Source organism: Camelina sativa, chromosome 10, assembly GCF_030686135.1.
Source record: "Camelina sativa cultivar CO46 ecotype springtype chromosome 10, ASM3068613v1".
Lineage (NCBI taxonomy): Eukaryota > Viridiplantae > Streptophyta > Magnoliopsida > Brassicales > Brassicaceae > Camelina > Camelina sativa.
In genome coordinates, this window is record NC_141889.1 from 15,842,997 (window position 1) to 15,861,128 (window position 18,132).

The following is an 18,132-nucleotide window of genomic DNA, read 5'->3' on the forward strand; positions in this document are numbered from 1 at the left end:
TGCTATCCATTTTGACCATTATTGCATAGCTTTAGGACTGTTCTTGCATAGCTTTAGGACTGTTCTTGCATTAGAGTTTAGTTGCATTGCATTTGCATCTTTTCATGCATAAACAAGTGATTTTGGAGCTTAAGGAGCATGGAAGCAATGTTGAGAAGAAGTGAAGCAATCATGGGGAGAAAGCAACAGAGTTAAAGCTGAAGAACCAAGGTCCGGAGTCCCACTCGACCGCCCACTCAACCAGACACTCGACCGTGTGCAGAGAGGGACTCGACCGAGTGGAAGGAGCATAAGAGGAGCCAACTCGACCGGTCACTCGACCGAGCACCGGGTCGAGTTGGCCGAGCCGCCTAGCTATTTTGTCTTTTAGCATTTTTTGGGCTTCCACTACTTTTTCTATTTAAAGGCCTTGTACCAGCAGCCACAAAAGAGGCCAGTTTTTTAGAGAGTCAAAAACCTAGTTTTTACCTTTTTGGGAATTATTCCTTTTGCACTTTTATTTTTAGATCTTGTACCTCCTTGAAAGAGAAAAACAAAGAATTCTTGGATTTTGTTGGTTCCATAACTTTCAAGATATTAAGAATTCGTGTTTGATTCCTTCTTCAATATTGTAGATCTTTGCTTTATCTATCTAATCATGTAAGTTTCATCATTTTCTGGGTTTATGACTTTGATGTTCATCATGTGTTCTTGTGAGTAGTTGCTTAGGATCTTGAGGATGGGTTAGGCTGGGCTGTGTTTGTGGTTTGTTTGATTTGGTCAAGATTGATTGTTGTAGATCTCTTCTAGGATAGATGTTCTTAATGCTGATCCTATATTTGAGAGGGTAGGGTTTGATTTCAAGCTTCTTAGCATCACACCAATGTCTAAGGAGCATAGATAGGGCTAGGTCTAGAGACTATCATTAGGCTTGCTAAGAGATTAGAAGTCTTGTTTGATTTTTGACATATTGCTTAATGCCTACTTGTGTAAATTCTTTACTTTGTGAGAACAAGTCTAGAGATGCATGAGTTTGATTGTTTCTTGCCATGAGAGTGGATTAAACATGTCTTAGAAATATATGTCTAGAGATTAGCTCAAGTTGTTTGAGATTTGTTGACCAAGTTAGATGACCTCAATCATTAGTCCAGCCCATGAATCCCTCCTCAAGACCTTCCTTGTTTATTGATTTCCTAGTTTAAATTATGTTTTTTGATCGTTGTTTGATTTGCTTTTGTATTGCTCTATTTTTCTTGCATTGCTCTGTTTTCCGGATTTGTCCAGCTCGACCCTGCACTCTGAAACTGGTTTATTATGGTGTGGTGAATGAATGATGTATGGAATGATGATGTATGGAATGAATAGAAGTCAAGGTGTTTCAATTCCCCTTATGCAATTGTAGTATAAGAGGTGTCAATCCAATTTGAGTGTTTGTGAACAATCAAGATGTGCATATGAGTCTAAGTCAAGCCAAATATAAAGATTGTTTGTCACTAACAATCCTATAATGAAATATGAAATGCAGAAAGTAAAAACAACTAGAACAAGATACTAAATGCAAACAGAACAGACAAATTAAAGCTATAATGAAACTAGAACAGAAGTAGACACTATGCTGATGAACTAATGCAAGACAAGTAATGAACAGAAAACTAAGTGAATGCAATGGAAATGAAACAGGAATGAAACAAGACAATCACAAATCATAAACACAAGTTCTGGGGATGAACTCGAGCAGCACTCGACCGAGTGTAGGTCGAGTACGTGGTCGAGCTAGACTAAACGTGAAAACAGAGCAACACAAGAAAAACAGAGCAATACAAAAACGAATCAAACAACAAGCAAGCAATGATATTTAGACTAAGATATTAATAAACAAAGAAGGCCTTGAGGAGGGATTCATGGGCTGAGCTAATCATTGTGGTTATCTAACTTGGTCAACAAATCTCAAGCAAACTTTGAGCTGATCTCTAGACATACTATTCTAAGACATGTTTAATCCACTCTCATGGCAAGAAACAATCAAACCTATGCATTTCTAGACTTGTTCTCACAAAGTAAAGAATCTACACAAGCAGGCATTAAGCAATACATCTCAAACCAAACAAGACTTCTAATCTCTTAGCAAGCCTAATGGTAAGCTCTAGATCTAGCCTTATCTATGCTCCTTAGACATTGGTGTGATGCTAAGATGCTTGAAATCAAACCCTACCTTCTCAGATTTAGGATCAGCATTAAGAACATCTAGCCTAGAAGAGATCTACAACAATCAAGCTTGACCAAATCAAATAAACCACAAGATCAACCCAGCCTAACCCATCCTCAAGGTCCTAAGCAAACTACTCACAAGAACACATGGTGAAATATGTCAAAAACCCAGAAAATATTGAAACTTGCATCATTAGAAAGATGAAACAGAGATCTACAATATTGATGAAGGAATAAAACTCGAAATCTTGATATTTTGAAAGTTATGAAACAAACAAAATACAAGAATCTAGTCTTTCTTTCTTAAACAAGTACAAAATCTAAAATAAAAGAAAGTGCAAAAGGAATAAAATCTAAAAAAGGTAAAAACTAGGTTTTAGACTCCCTAAAAAAGCTGGACTCTTTGGTGGCTGCAGGTACAAGGGCTTTATATAGGAGATGAGGTGGAAGCCCTAAAAATACAAAAAGTCAAAGCAGTCAACGGCTCGGTCAACTCGACCAGTGCTCGGTCGAGTGGCTGATCGAGCTGGCTTCTCTCGTGCATTCTCCACTCGGTCGAGTCCTTCTCAGCACACGGTCGAGTGGTGGTCGAGTGTGCGGTCGAGTTGGACTCCGGACCTTGATTCTACAGCCTTAACTCTCTTGTTTTCTCCTCAGGATTGCTTCACTTCTCCTCAGCATTGCTTCCATGCTCCTTAAGCTCCAAAATCACCTGTTTATGCATGAAAAGATGCAAATGCAATGCAACTATACTCTAATGCATGATTAGTCCTAAAGCTACACAATAATGGCCTAAATGGATAGCAAAAGATGCAAAAGTTGTGAATAGACTAAGGGAAAACAAGGTAAAATATATGAACATCAACACCCCCAAACTTAGTCTTTGCTTGCCCTCAAGCAAATAATCAAGACAAAAGAAGGTAGGTGAGGTTTGAAAATGGGATCTCAGCTCCCAAAGCTTGCAAATAGACTATCTAGAATCAATGTCCAAGTTACTAGTACTATGATGCAAGTTGAATGAGCTATACTTAAAGACTTTAGACAAGCATATCACAACTTTTACTGATTTGAGCCTTAGACATCCACATGCATTCAAATCAACCATTTCCTTTAACATTCATTAATCAAGAACATGAATCAATTCTATGCAATGCTTAAACTCATTTGGCTTGGCAGTAAAAGGTTTAGAGACAATGATGGTCTCTCTTTAGAGTGGGGTTTATCAATATCAAAGTTCTCTCATAAAAAATGGATTGAGCTTTAGAAGAATGCTAAAGGTAAGAACACTTAGACACATACAAGAACAAAACCTTGTCTACCCAAAGGCACCCAAAGTGTTTATCCTATCAATCTAAACCCAATTGATCCTAGTGCTACCCTTTAACTTCTTCTCTTCTCTTTCAACCTTTTCTCTTTTGGTTTTCAAGTCTTAGGAGATGTTTCTTATTTGATCTTTCTAGTGGGATGGGGGATTCTTACTTATTTGCTATGGTTCTCTTTTCTTCTTATTCTTAAGACATATAAGCATTTTGCTAGACTTTCCTTTTCTTTCTTTTCTTTTCTTTAATTAGAACCCTTCTCAACATTTTTTACTTCCCATCCTTTCACTAGACTTTTACTTAAACAAATTCTCCTCTTAAAGACTCTACCCTCTTTTCTTTCTCTTTTTGCTCTTTTCTTTTCATAACAGCCAAGTCCCATACCCAACAAGTGAACCACCTAGTCCTATCTAGTTTGAAAAAAGCAAACTAGAACTACACAAGGCTTTACTCTTGTCAGTTCAAACCTAACACTTTCTACCAAGCTCAATCCCAAAAAGGCCTCACACACACAAGAATAAACATGGCTTGAAAGAAGGTTTGGTTTAGGGGTAGGAGAAACTGATTCTTAATGAGGAAATCAGCTACTTGGATCAACAAGAGTGGTAAAAAGGAAGAAGATGATCCAAATATGTATATGGTATCCATGAGTTTAAAGCAATGCACACATTGATAATTGAAAGTCAATATTAGGTTCTTATAAATAGGAAATGGTTTCAAATCTCAACATGCTTCAATTTAGACCAAATGCAATGTAGGAATTCAAGGCTTGGTTCAATCTTATGCTTCTAACCACTCAACCAGCATCAAAGTACTATTAACTTGGGCATTGATCCTAGTCTAGTGAATAAACAAGCTAACAAGGGAATACTCATCATAGATCCCTAATGCAAATACTATACAATCCTACATGAAACATACTAAACAAGATCCTAATGTGCAGTGCAAACTACATGAACACTCTTTTTTTATAAAGATTTTTGTAAAAAATTTCAAATTTTTAGGGTTTTTCTATGCCTTAGATGATATGCAAATACTAACATGACGATGCTAAAAATTTGAAATAAGAATCACAAAACACAATGTCAAATGCTATCTCAAACCCTCCCCCAAACTTAAATCACACAGTCCCTGTGTGAAAGAAATTTGATTGAGGATTCAAGATTAAAAACAAATCATAAATCACAAAACACAATATGAAATGCAATGATATCTACAAGTGAAGGTGATAGTGGTACCTTAGGGATTGTGGAAGTAGTTGTCCACATCCATATGCATGATGTCATAGGAGTAGTTGGGGTCTTGCTGGTGACTTGGAGGTGGAGATTGGAGCAGCTCGATGATGGGAATCGACCCGGACTCGGTCGAGTACGTGCTCGAGTGGGGGGGTCGAGCTGGACCACGAGTGATGGAACCCGGGTCATGACCGTACCGCGGTGAGAACCGGTACATTGGTACCATCGTCTAGCAGCTCGCGTAGGAGCATAAAAGTCGGTCCAGAACATCAACGCGGCATCAACCAGTCCCCAAGGATCATCGAGGAGGAGCAAGACAACGTCATCTAATGAGCAATACAAGGCCAAGCTCCAACCTTACACCAATGGCTCATGGCTAGCATCACCAATGAAGAGCCTTGGGTGCGACCAGCTTTGGGAAGCTTGATTTGTGTGTCTTCACCATCACGCTAGCGTGAAGACACCCCTAAGTCATTAGAAGGAGCTGTACTCTTTTTCCTACTTCGGGTTTGTCCCAATGGGTTTACCGAAGGGGTTTTAACGAGGCAGCGAGCTCTAGTGCATCTCCACTTCGTTCCCGCTTGGCTCATGACTTGGAAACTTTCATTAACAAGATTATGGGCCAAGGAAGTGAAGATCCTATCAGCCACGTCCCACCAATGACGTGGCAACCCTATCTCCTTCCTTCCTTTCCTTTATTTTCTTTGAACTCTCTTATGACCGTTGGATGGTCTTTGTTCGCTTTTTACTTTTGCTTTTACTTTATGGCCAAGTGTATGGTTCAGATCATGGCCGCGCGTCTAGGGTTTTAGTGTCCCCCTTATGTAAGCTTGCCTATATAAAGGCCTAAACCCTCATTGTAAAAAGAGAAGACTGGAATATAGAAATTATTGGCCCAAAGATTGGATCTTTGTTCATTCCTCTCTCCCGCTCAAGTCCGGGACTTGGCTCTAGAGAAACCCTAGAAGGTTCAAGAACCGGGTTCATGACCTTCTAGTCCGACCGTATCACGGGCCGAGCCATCTCCCGTGTGTCGTCGACTCAATCCACCGTCCATTCATCCCCATCTATCCGAGAGACAAACGAGTCGAGCATCTCCTCGCGAATCTCTCTCCGTCCGTTCTTGTCGTTCCTTGGTCCCGTTTCCTTCCGTACTTCGCTCCATCCGCGGCGTCCATCCATATGCAGCGTCTGTTCCCATCCGCGTTCCATCCGCTCACTCGTCCATCCGACGCGTCCGTACGTCCGTTTATCCGCCACGACCGACCATCCGTCCGTACGTCCGTACGCAGCGTCCGTTTCCATCCGTTTCCTAACTAGAGCCGAACGAGTCGAGTATCTCCTTGTGACGCTCTAGTCCATCCGCGTTCCATCCGCTCACTCGTCCATCCGACGCGTCCGTACGTCCGTTTATCCGCCGCGCCCGACCATCCGCCCGTACGTCCGCTGTTCCGCGTCCATTCGCGTCCATTCTCGTCCCTAACCGAACCGCTTCTCCGATCCGCTCCGCTGTATCCTCCGTCCGTACGTCCGTGAACCACGTCCGTAGTCCGGGGTCACATCAGTTTGGTATCAGAGCCGAAGGTTCCTCACAAGGTCGTATCTTTCCTTCCTTTACGTCCTTGTACGGTCAAGTTGAGTCTTGTTTAGAGTCTAGTCCGTTTGTATAGAGTTTGTTCTTGCTAGGTGTTTAGTTTTCTTGAGCTGTTCTTCGTTTGGGTAGTCTAGATCCATAAAGTTGTGTTCTTTTGTTTGGTCTTTGTTAGTGGTGGCCTAAAAACCACGTGTAGCGTCTAGAGTCCCAGCGCGTGTGGTCCTTCTTTTGTTTTGAACTTAGGTTGTCTTGTTGTGCTTTTGCTTTTGCTTTACCTTTTTCTATCATTAGCTGTCCAAGGTCTGTCTATTTGTGTCGATCCCAACAAACAGAGAATCCACGCGTTCATCTTTGTGTAGGGTCTGCTCGAACGGCCACGCGTCACAGATCGTCCATACCGCGACCATCGCCCGTACCGCGACCGCCGTCCTTACCGCGACCGCCGTCCGTACCGCAACCGCCATCGTACTGCAACCGTCGTCCGTACTGCAACCGCCGTCCGTACCGCGACCGCCGTCCATACCGTGACCGCCGTCCGTACTGCAACCGCTGTCCGTACCGCGACCGTCGTCCGTACCGCGACCGCCGTCCGTACCGCGACCACCGTCCGTACCAGTCGTCCGTACCGACGTCCGACCACCATTGGTCGTCCGTACCTGACGTCCGTACCGAGGTCCGACCATCGGCCGTCCGTACCATTTGTCCGTACTGTCGTCCGACCACCATTGGCCGTCCGTACCGTCGACTAATTCCCAGACCGTGATCGTTAGCCAATGCTTGATTCATCTTTGATCAAGTATGGAGCATGAATATCCATATTCCGATGATGAACCATGGTACGATGAACACCATGGTACTAACCCGGAACAAGAGGCCCCCGAAGGCGAGTCATGGTACGACAAACACTGTGGTACAGATCCGGAACCAGAGACTTCTGAGGACGAACCATGGTACGAAAGGGACTATGAAGAAGGGCATGGAACACCGGACCGCCATTGGCCGTCCGCTACACAAGCCATACCTTATCGCGAGTCATGGCCAAAAGGTGACGAAGACTCCGAAGGCGAACGTTTGGGTCCTTACTATGCGCCACCGCGGTATCACCGAGAACTGCAGAAGGAGTACCCGAGATGTACCCGCAAAGTTCCGACCTGGTCACCGTGCGGATCATCCAGCAAGTCAAGGGCGTACCGTACACGAACACAAGATCTTCCGAGCTGGTCACCCCGTGCATCACCGGCCAACAAGTCCAGTCGCGGCCGAGCTAAAACCAAGCCAAGCATTGTTGGATCTTGGGCTAAGTCAAGGGAACAAGCCCCATGGACGCTGGTGTATTCTCCCGGAGCAACAAGTTTCATGGACGAGTTGATCTCTATCCAATCTCAACTCCAATACCTTGGAGAAATGTCGGGCCAAGTAGAGACATCTTACACCCATGGAGAATCATCGCGGAACCAACACTCGGCCCTTGTGTCTCCACCCACGCCGGATCCACGAGTGCAACACTGGCCGGAACAAGTTGACTTGACGCGGAACAGGCCAGATACCGACTTGATTGAGGATGACACCCTAACGGAGCAAGCTGACCGTGTGCTGAGCTTAGAACCGGATCACGATCAACAAATTGGTCGTGCAGGAGTCAACGGCCCAGGAGGAATCATAGAGAAGCCAGCCGAGCCGCCGGATCACCAAGCGCATATACTCGGTGGTACAAGCCCAGGCAATCAAGCGAACAGCGGTCGACTCCTTACCGCTCCTGATCGAGACCAAGCCGACCTTCGACTGCCATGCTCGGAGCAGGCCATGGTACGTGAATCTTCATCCAGGACGTGTAACGAACCACTAGGCGACGCCAAAGAAGATTCTGACCGTGTGATCAGTTCCCTATCCGGTGCTCACTCGGCAATGGGGAGTTTCAAGCTCAAGGAGTCACCGAAGATGGCCATTGATGGATTTTTACACTCGGTAATGTTCATGACTACTTCAGGTAGTAAGCTCCATCTGGGAGTCGCCTATACCGTGCCATCCTTCTCTACTCGTAGCGCCAAGGCCGTTTCCGCACAAGGTCCTATGGCGATGAATTTTTGCAAATACGGTGCGGACCAAACCTTTGTGTGGCATCCAGGAGAGTCCCCACAAGAAACCAAGGTTCATGATGGGATAGGAGCGACCAATGCTGCTGGCCTTACCGGGGAAGTCTTATCCTTTTCTCTTAAGGCCTTACTTTTTCCTTTTGATCCCGGTAAAATTAGACCTTGGTTGAACTTTTGATGCTGCTGATTTGGTTTCCTTTTTGATCCAGGTTTTGGACAGAGTTTTGAGGTCAAAACCTTTTCAAGAGGGAGGGAATGATGGAACCCGGGTCATGACCGTACCGCGGTGAGAACCGGTACATTGGTACCATCGTCTAGCAGCTCGCGTAGGAGCATAAAAGTCGGTCCAGAACATCAACGCGGCATCAACCAGTCCCCAAGGATCATCGAGGAGGAGCAAGACAACGTCATCTAATGAGCAATACAAGGCCAAGCTCCAACCTTACACCAATGGCTCATGGCTAGCATCACCAATGAAGAGCCTTGGGTGCGACCAGCTTTGGGAAGCTTGATTTGTGTGTCTTCACCATCACGCTAGCGTGAAGACACCCCTAAGTCATTAGAAGGAGCTGTACTCTTTTTCCTACTTCGGGTCTGTCCCAATGGGTTTACCGAAGGGGTTTTAACGAGGCAGCGAGCTCTAGTGCATCTCCACTTCGTTCCCGCTTGGCTCATGACTTGGAAACTTTCATTAACAAGATTATGGGCCAAGGAAGTGAAGATCCTATCAGCCACGTCCCACCAATGACGTGGCAACCCTATCTCCTTCCTTCCTTTCCTTTATTTTCTTTGAACTCTCTTATGACCGTTGGATGGTCTTTGTTTGCTTTTTACTTTTGCTTTTACTTTATGGCCAAGTGTATGGTTCAGATCATGGCCGCGCGTCTAGGGTTTTAGTGTCCCCCTTATGTAAGCTTGCCTATATAAAGGCCTAAACCCTCATTGTAAAAAGAGAAGACTGGAATATAGAAATTATTGGCCCAAAGATTGGATCTTTGTTCATTCCTCTCTCCCGCTCAAGTCCGGGACTTGGCTCTAGAGAAACCCTAGAAGGTTCAAGAACCGGGTTCATGACCTTCTAGTCCGACCGTATCACGGGCCGAGCCATCTCCCGTGTATCGTCGACTCAATCCACCGTCCATTCATCCCCATCTATCCAAGAGACAAACGAGTCGAGCATCTCCTCGCGAATCTCTCTCCGTCCGTTCTTGTCGTTCCTTGGTCCCGTTTCCTTCCGTACTTTGCTCCATCCGCGGCGTCCATCCGTACGCAGCGTCTATTCCCATCCGCGTTCCATCCACTCACTCGTCCATCCGACACGTCCGTACGTCCGTTTATCCGCCGCGACCGACCATCCGTCTGTACGTCCGTACGCAGCGTCCGTTTCCATCCGTTTCCTAACTAGAGCCGAACGAGTCGAGTATCTCCTTGTGACGCTCTAGTCCATCCGCGTTCCATCCGCTCACTCGTCCATCCGACGCGTCCGTACGTCCGTTTATCCGCCGCGTCCGACCATCCGCCCGTACGTCCGCTGTTCCGCATCCATTCGCGTCCATTCTCATCCCTAACCGAACCGCTTCTCTGATCCGCTCCGCTGTATCCTCCGTCCGTACGTCCGTGAACCACGTCCGTAGTCCGGGGTCACATCAACGAGTGTCAAAATTCTGACCTTGCTGCTGGTAGAACTGCTGGTATAGTGCTGGATCCATGAAGTACTGGGGTGGGATGGGAGGGTAACCTGGATATCCTGGATAAGCAGCTGGAGGTGGGAAGTCATAGGGTGATCTGGGCTGGAACTCGGCCGAGTGCATTGGAGGTGCTCGGTCGAGTGGGTGCTCGAGTGACCTGGTCGTGTACCTTGAAAATGGTTGTTCTCGGGTACTTGGGCTCCTCTTCCTCTGATTTGGCTCATACATTGAGGCCCTAGCTGGTTCCACAGGGTTCGCAACTCTAGAAAGTGCTCTAGTTGAGCTACTCCTCCTCAAAGGGCTTGATGGTGTAGGTGAAGAATTCCCACTCTTCAACTCAGCAATCTCCTTCTTTAAGCCCTTGATAGACTTAGCCATGTTGGTCACCTTCTTCTTCAGCTTATCAAACCTTTTCCCATGCCATTTGTTCCACTTTTGCAAAAGGGTTAATCTCTTGGTAGCCTCCCTCACTCCTCTACTATCTCTTGGGTTGAGCTCATAATCCTCAAAGTAAAATTGCTCCTCCCCATCAGCCATTTGCACATCTCCAGCTTCATCAACTCTAGGTTGAACTATCCTATCAAACAAATGCTCCTCAGCTGGCCAAAAGTCAATGTTGGCTCCTTCTTGAATGGTGGTGAGCTCTTGGTTAGGCAAAATCAGTTGCTTTTTCCCAAGTGTTGGAAGTTCAAAGTTGAAAATGTGATTCCCTTGATGCATCTCCTTGGCTAGGATGAGAGTAGAGGTGAGGTAGCTAGAGTCAATCCATCTTGGTGAAACCCTTTCTCCTCTAAGTGGAACCTTAGCAGCTTGTAGGATTGGAGTAATGATGCCTCCAATGGTTAGTGCTCCTCTTGATCCTTTGTTCTCCAACTTGCCTACCCAATTTCTCAAGTAAATCATGTGGTCAATGAGCACCATTGCTAGGTCAGTCTCCACAGTGCTCCCAAGAATGATGGTACCATTTCTTGCTTGAAAGATGATTCCATTGAGAGCCAAATCAATCATCTTTAGCTCCCCCTCATTAATGTTCCCAGTTTCCTTCCTAGCAAAGAAGGTGTTGGCAAGAGCTTTGTGGAAGTACCTTAGGACTGGGCTCCTTATCCTTGAGCTCTTGGAGTTGGAGGATGAGTAGTATTTGTTGTCCCCAATGGTTTCCCACACAGCATACAGTTCTTCTCTTGGAATCATCAAACTCCTATTGCTCCCAGCCTCAAAACCAAACACATTGGCTATCTTCTTCATTGAAAGTTCATACCTTTTCCCCTTGATTGTGAAAGCAATGTGACCAGCTCCAAACTCAGCATCCTTCCTTGCATATGTGTGCAGCTTGACTGTAGCTAGAAACTCACAACTCTCTTCTTTGTAGCCCTCCATGCAAAGCCCCATAAACTTGGTTAGGTTGCTCTTCTCAAAGAGATACTCCACATCTTCACCAATGGCTAGCTTCTCCATGGTTTCCTTGTGTGGATATCTAGTCCCTAAGAACTCCATTCTCATGAAAGCATCATAAAGTTGCCTCTTTGACAACCCACAAGACTCAGCTTCTCCATCATCCTCTATCTCTTCTTTTTCACTTTCTTCCTCACTCTCATTCTCACTCTCCTCTTGTTCAACCTCATCTGCTGGCCTCTTCCCTTTGGCCTTGTGTCTCCTCATGAACTCATTGAGAGTTGACTCCCTTTCCTCCTCACTTTCAGTCCTCTCAGGATCTTCCTCAACTCTCTCTCTCCTTGGACGCGGCATCTGGCTCGACCGGCTGCTCGAACCGCCACTCGGTCGAGTGAATGATCGAGTGGGGCGTCGAGTGGCCCTTCCAGCTTCTCCTCTTGATTCAAGGCTAGCATCATGACGTTCCATGGAGTTTGCAGCGGTTTGTTGAGACTTCCTAGTGATCCTTGAAGACATTTTTTTCAAAAAGAACTGAAGGGAATAGACTCAAAGCTCAAAGTTAATAGGTTAGTGACCCAAAAATTTGAAAGAACTAAGCTTGAGCAAAAGATAAGCTATGAGAGAGACTTTAAAACTTGAATTCAATTGTTTTGAGCAAATGAGAGAATGTGAGAGGTATAATCTCGTGCAAGGTCTATATAAAGAAGTTAAGGGGACAAAGAGACAAGGGTGGAGCGTCCATACCATTCAAATTTGAAATGGGAATCTTTGACCTGCTTTTTGCTGCCACTCGACCCCACACTCGACTGTACACGGTCGAGCACCTTGACCAAATTTTGAAATTTCAAAATTTTTCTTCTTGTTCTTCCCTCCACTTGATCGTTCTAGCGATTTGAAGATCAAATGGGCCTTAATTCCTTTCGAGCTCGGTCGAGTACCTCTCGTGGGCAGGTCGAGTGGGCCTGCGAGTCTCCTTCTCCAAGTCTAAATCTCTCCTTACCCAACTACATTTTCACCTAAAGGCCTGTCCAACACAAACATAAAAGAAAACACATCAAAACTACAAGGAAAATAAACCATATTTACAAAGGATACCTTAGGGACTTCCTCCCTAGTGAGCTTGTTTAAAGTCACTAAGCTTGACTTTGGTATCCTTTTTAGACTTGGTTTACATACCAAGGAGGTGATGAAATCCTCCCTGGAACCTCTTGATCACTGTGAAGTTGATCCTTGATCTCCTCACCCTTAACACACAAACCATATTTCTTCTTGATTTTGAGCCTTGGTCTTGCTTTCCTTAAGGACCTCTTGTTCAGCTTAACTTGGAGATCCTCAACCATACTAGTCAACTCTTGAATTGACCTCTTAAGCTTTTCCACAGAATCATCTTGAGAGGAGAGCTTAGCCTTTGGAGTTGCTTCACCACTTAAACCTTCTTGACCTCCTTTGTCCTTGATAGTAAAAGGTTGATCATCAATGGTAGGAAGGTTGGTTGGGTTATAGATGTTAAACTTCATGGCTATATCTTCAGCAATGTTCAAGGTCACAAGACCCTCTTTGACATCAATAACTGCTCCAACAGTGGCTAGGAATGGCCTTCCAAGAATGATTGGATCTTCAGGTTCCTTGTCCATCTCCAACACCACAAAATCAGTGTGAACCCTTGCCTTCCCTATCTTGACTGGGACATTCTCCAACCTTCCAACTATCTCCTTGTTTGACCCATCAGCTAGACATATATGAAGGTTGGTGGATTTGAAATCAGTTCTCCCAAGCTTTTGTGCTATGGAGTATGGCATCACACTTGTTGAAGCTCCTAAATCACAAAGGCATTGGTTGTAGTGGAGATAGCTAAGTGTGCAAGGCAGATAGAATGGTCTTGGATCCTTAAGCTTGATTGGAATGATAACTCCTCCAAGGTCCTCAAGATCCTTCTCATCTTGAGCTTCAGCCTTTTTCTTTGACAAATCAAGCAAAAAATCTTTGTAGAGAGGATATGGATCATACTGTTCCAAGGCAGGTCCTCTCTCTTCTTCTTGGTAAGAAATGGTGATCTCTTGTATGACCAACACTTCCTCAACCACAGCTTCTTCCTTTAAAACTCTCTCTTCTTCTTGTTGCTTAGCCATCATCTCCTTTCTCTCAATGATTTCCCTAAGCTCCTTAATCTTTTGTGCTTTGAAATGTCCTGGGAATGGAAGAGGTGGCTTGTAAGCAGGAGGAATGTACTTAGCAGGCTTGACAGCTTCTGAGTCTGCAACTCGATCGACCACTCGAGCATGCACTCTGTCGAGTGGCTGTTCGAGTACTTGGTCGAGTGCAATAGCAGACTATAGTTGCTTTGCACAAACGTCACTTGGGGCTTCAGTAACTAATGAATTCCTCCAAACTTGGACTTCACTGTCCTCAGTGACTTTCTCATCTGCGATATGAATGGCTTTGGCAGTGAACTCCCTTGGATTTTGAACAGCTTTTCCAGGGAGTTGGTTGGGTTTAGGAGCTGAAGTAGAGGCAATGTTGCTCTCCATATACTTCACTCTGGAGTTGAGACCTTCAAACTTCATGTTCAGATCATTGTACTGTGATGTGAGCCTTTGATTCAATTCAGCAAACTGTTTGGCTTCCTCAATCTTGCCTTGTGTTTGCCCAATCAACAACTGTTGCATCATTGCTCTTAAGTCTTGTTCCTGGCCTTGGTTAGTCTGAAACCCTGGTGGGGGACACAATTGGGGCTGGAACACTTGGTGTTGTTGCTTGGGGATGTAGTTTTGTTGTTGTTGAGGTTGTTGAGGTGGATAGACTTGGTCTTGAGGGTTGGCCACATTGGTGCTCCTATAAGAGAGATTGTTGTTTTTGAAACCTCCTTGGTTGTAGCCTTTAAATCCTCCCTGGTTTTGCATGTAGCACAACTCAGCAAATTCAAGCTCCCACTCTTGAACTGGAGCTTCTTCTTCACTAATGAAGTGAATGGACTTGGACTGGCTTAGGAGTATCTTGTCAAGCTTCTCATTGACCATCTTCAAATCCTTCTTATACTTGTCCTCTTGATCAGTTGAGGAGCCCCTTATGGTCCTATCATAGTCCTCATTATAATTGCCATCAGATTGAGCAAGATTCTCAACTAATTCCCATCCTTCTTCCACATTCTTGTTGAGGAAGTTTCCATTAGAGGATGTATCAAGAAGCATTCTTATCTTGGGAAGCACTCCTCTATACAAGGTGCTTAAAAGTGACTCATTGCTGAAGCCATGGTGAGGACACTGAGTCTGGAATCCTTTAAACCTCTCCCAAGCTTCACAAAAGCTCTCATTATTCCTTTGAGCAAACCCAGAAATTTCATTCCTCAACCTAGCAGTCCTTGCATTGGAGAAGAACTTGGCCAGAAAAGCTTTCTTGCATGCATCCCATGTGGTGATAGCTCCAGTAGGAAGAGTCTTCTCCCAAAGGTGAGCTTTGTCTCCAAGAGAAAATGGGAAGAGCCTTAATTTGAATCCATCTTCACTCACTCCATTGATCTTTGTGAGTCCACATATTCTGTCAAACTCATCAAGGTGATCTAGTGGATCCTCCATTGGCAACCCATGAAATTTGTTGGCTTGTATCATTGAGATCAATCCACTCTTGATCTCAAAGTTATTGTTTGCTACTGAAGGTGGCACAATTCCAGCCCTTTGGTTGTGGGTATTGGGTGCATCTCCTGCACCAATGTGCCTTGGTCTCTGCTCATGGATAGCTGGTTGCTCCATGATGGCTTGACCTTGTTGTTGTTGAACTACTCTTCCTTGCTTATGTCTCAAACCCTTTTGTAGCCTGTGGATGTTGTCAATAGGCTGTTGAAGACTATCTTTGCCTTTTGACCTTGTGTGCATCAACAAACTCTACTACAGACTCGAACAGGTACATGGTCGAGCGCAGGCTCGAGTGGGTGGTCGATTCGACTGGGAAGTAATGGCTAATTGGATCCGGCTTCTGGCTCGATCAAGTGCTCGATCACAGCTCGATCGAGTGGTGGTCGAGTAGGTGGTCGAGTGGGTACCTGAAACACAAAACAGCCAAGCAAAGGAAGATTCGAGTTCAGTAACTTCACAAGTGTTTAAACGAACTTAATCTTAGACTAATAATGATCCTAAATGTCACAAAACACACTCAAATGGGCAACAGAGCCAAATTGAAACTGACTTATTATGGTGTGGTGAATGAATGATGTATGGAATGATGATGTATGGAATGAATAGAAGTCAAGGTGTTTCAATTCCCCTTATGCAATTGTAGTATAAGAGGTGTCAATCCAATCTGAGTGTTTGTGAACAATCAAGATGTGCATATGAGTCTAAGTCAAGCCAAATATAAAGATTGTTTGTCACTAACAATCCTATAATGAAATATGAAATGCAGAAAGTAAAAACAACTAGAACAAGATACTAAATGCAAACAGAACAGACAAATTAAAGCTATAATGAAACTAGAATAGAAGTAGACACTATGCTGATGAACTAATGCAAGACAAGTAATGAACAGAAAACTAAGTGAATGCAATGGAAATGAAACAGGAATGAAACAAGACAATCACAAATCATAAACACAAGTTCTGGGGATGAACTCGAGTAGCACTCGACCGAGTGTAGGTCGAGTACGTGGTCGAGCTAGACTAAACGTGAAAACAGAGCAACACAAGAAAAACAGAGCAATGCAAAAACGAATCAAACAACAAGCAAGCAATGATATTTAGACTAAGATATTAATAAACAAAGAAGGCTTTGAGGAGGGATTCATGGGCTGAGCTAATCATTGTGGTTATCTAACTTGGTCAACAAATCTCAAGCAAACTTTGAGCTGATCTCTAGACATACTATTCTAAGACATGTTTAATCCACTCTCATGGCAAGAAACAATCAAACCTATGCATTTCTAGACTTGTTCTCACAAAGTAAAGAATCTACACAAGCAGGCATTAAGCAATACATCTCAAACCAAACAAGACTTCTAATCTCTTAGCAAGCCTAATGGTAAGCTCTAGATCTAGCTTTATCTATGCTCCTTAGACATTGGTGTGATGCTAAGATGCTTGAAATCAAACCCTACCTTCTCAGATATAGGATCAGCATTAAGAACATCTAGCCTAGAAGAGATCTACAACAATCAAGCTTGACCAAATCAAATAAACCACAAGATCAACCCAGCCTAACCCATCCTCAAGGTCCTAAGCAAACTACTCACAAGAACACATGGTGAAATATGTCAAAAACCCAGAAAATATTGAAACTTGCATCATTAGAAAGATGAAACAGAGATCTACAATATTGATGAAGGAATAAAACTCGAAATCTTGATATTTTGAAAGTTATGAAACAAATAAAATACAAGAATCTAGTCTTTCTTTCTTAAACAAGTACAAAATCTTAAATAAAAGAAAGTGCAAAAGGAATAAAATCTAAAAAAGGTAAAAACTAGGTTTTAGACTCTCTAAAAAAGCTGGACTCTTTGGTGGCTGCAGGTACAAAGGCTTTATATAGGAGATGAGGTGGAAGCCCTAAAAATACAAAAAGTCAAAGCAGTCAACGGCTCGGTCAACTCGACCAGTGCTCGGTCGAGTGGCTGGTCGAGCTGGCTTCTCTCGTGCATTCTCCACTCGGTCGAGTCCTTCTCAGCACACGGTCGTGTGGTGGTCGAGTGTGCGGTCGAGTTAGACTCCGGACCTTGATTCTACAGCCTTAACTCTCTTGTTTTCTCCTTAGGATTGCTTCACTTCTCCTCAGCATTGCTTCAATGCTCCTTAAGCTCCAAAATCACCTGTTTATGCATGAAAAGATGCAAATGCAATGCAACTATACTCTAATGCATGATTAGTCCTAAAGCTACACAATAATGGCCTAAATGGATAGGAAAAGATGCAAAAGTTGTGAATAGACTAAGGGAAAACAAGGTAAAATATATGAACATCACACTCGATCGAGTGCTTGCTCGAGTTCATCCCCAGAATTCTTGTTTATGCTTTGTAGTTGTCCTGTCTTATCTCTTGTCTCATTCTAGTTGCATTTCTGTTGCATTTTCTTAGTGTCATGTTCATTACTTGCCTTGCATTACTTGCATTATCATATTTCTATTTCTGTTCTTGGTTCATCATAGCTTTGATTAGTCTGTTCTCTTTACATTGAGCATCTATCTTAGTACTTTTTACTTTCTGCATTTTACATTCTGCAATAGGATTGTTAGTGACAAACATCCTTTACATTTGGCTTGACTTAGACATTTATGCACATCCTGATTGCTTGCAAACACTCAGATTGGATTGACACCTCTTATACTACAATTGCATAAGGGAAATTGAAACACCTTGCTTTCACCATTGTTCATCATCATAACATTCACATTTCATTCATCCACCACAAAAAAGATTTGAGTTTTAATTTGGCGTCGTTGCCCATTTGAGTTTGTTTTGTGACATTTAGGATCATTATTAGTCTAAGATTAAGTTCGTTTATACACTTGTGAAGTTACTGAACTCGAATCTTCTTTTGCTTGGCTGTCTTGAGTTTCAGGTACCCACTCGACCACCACTCGACCGAGTAGTGATCGAGCACTTGATCGAGTCAGAAGCCGGATACAAATAGACATCACTTCCCA

At 43.9% G+C, this 18,132-nt stretch overlaps 1 non-coding gene across 1 annotated transcript; it reads left to right on the top strand.

Moving 5' to 3' along the window:
* The first annotated feature begins 14,751 nt into the window (after nucleotides 1-14,751).
* Nucleotides 14,752-14,858, top strand: LOC147936205 (small nucleolar RNA R71). The gene has a single exon (XR_015569731.1). It is a non-coding gene; the product is annotated as a small nucleolar RNA R71 (small nucleolar RNA).
* Nucleotides 14,859-18,132: the final 3,274 nt, after the last annotated feature.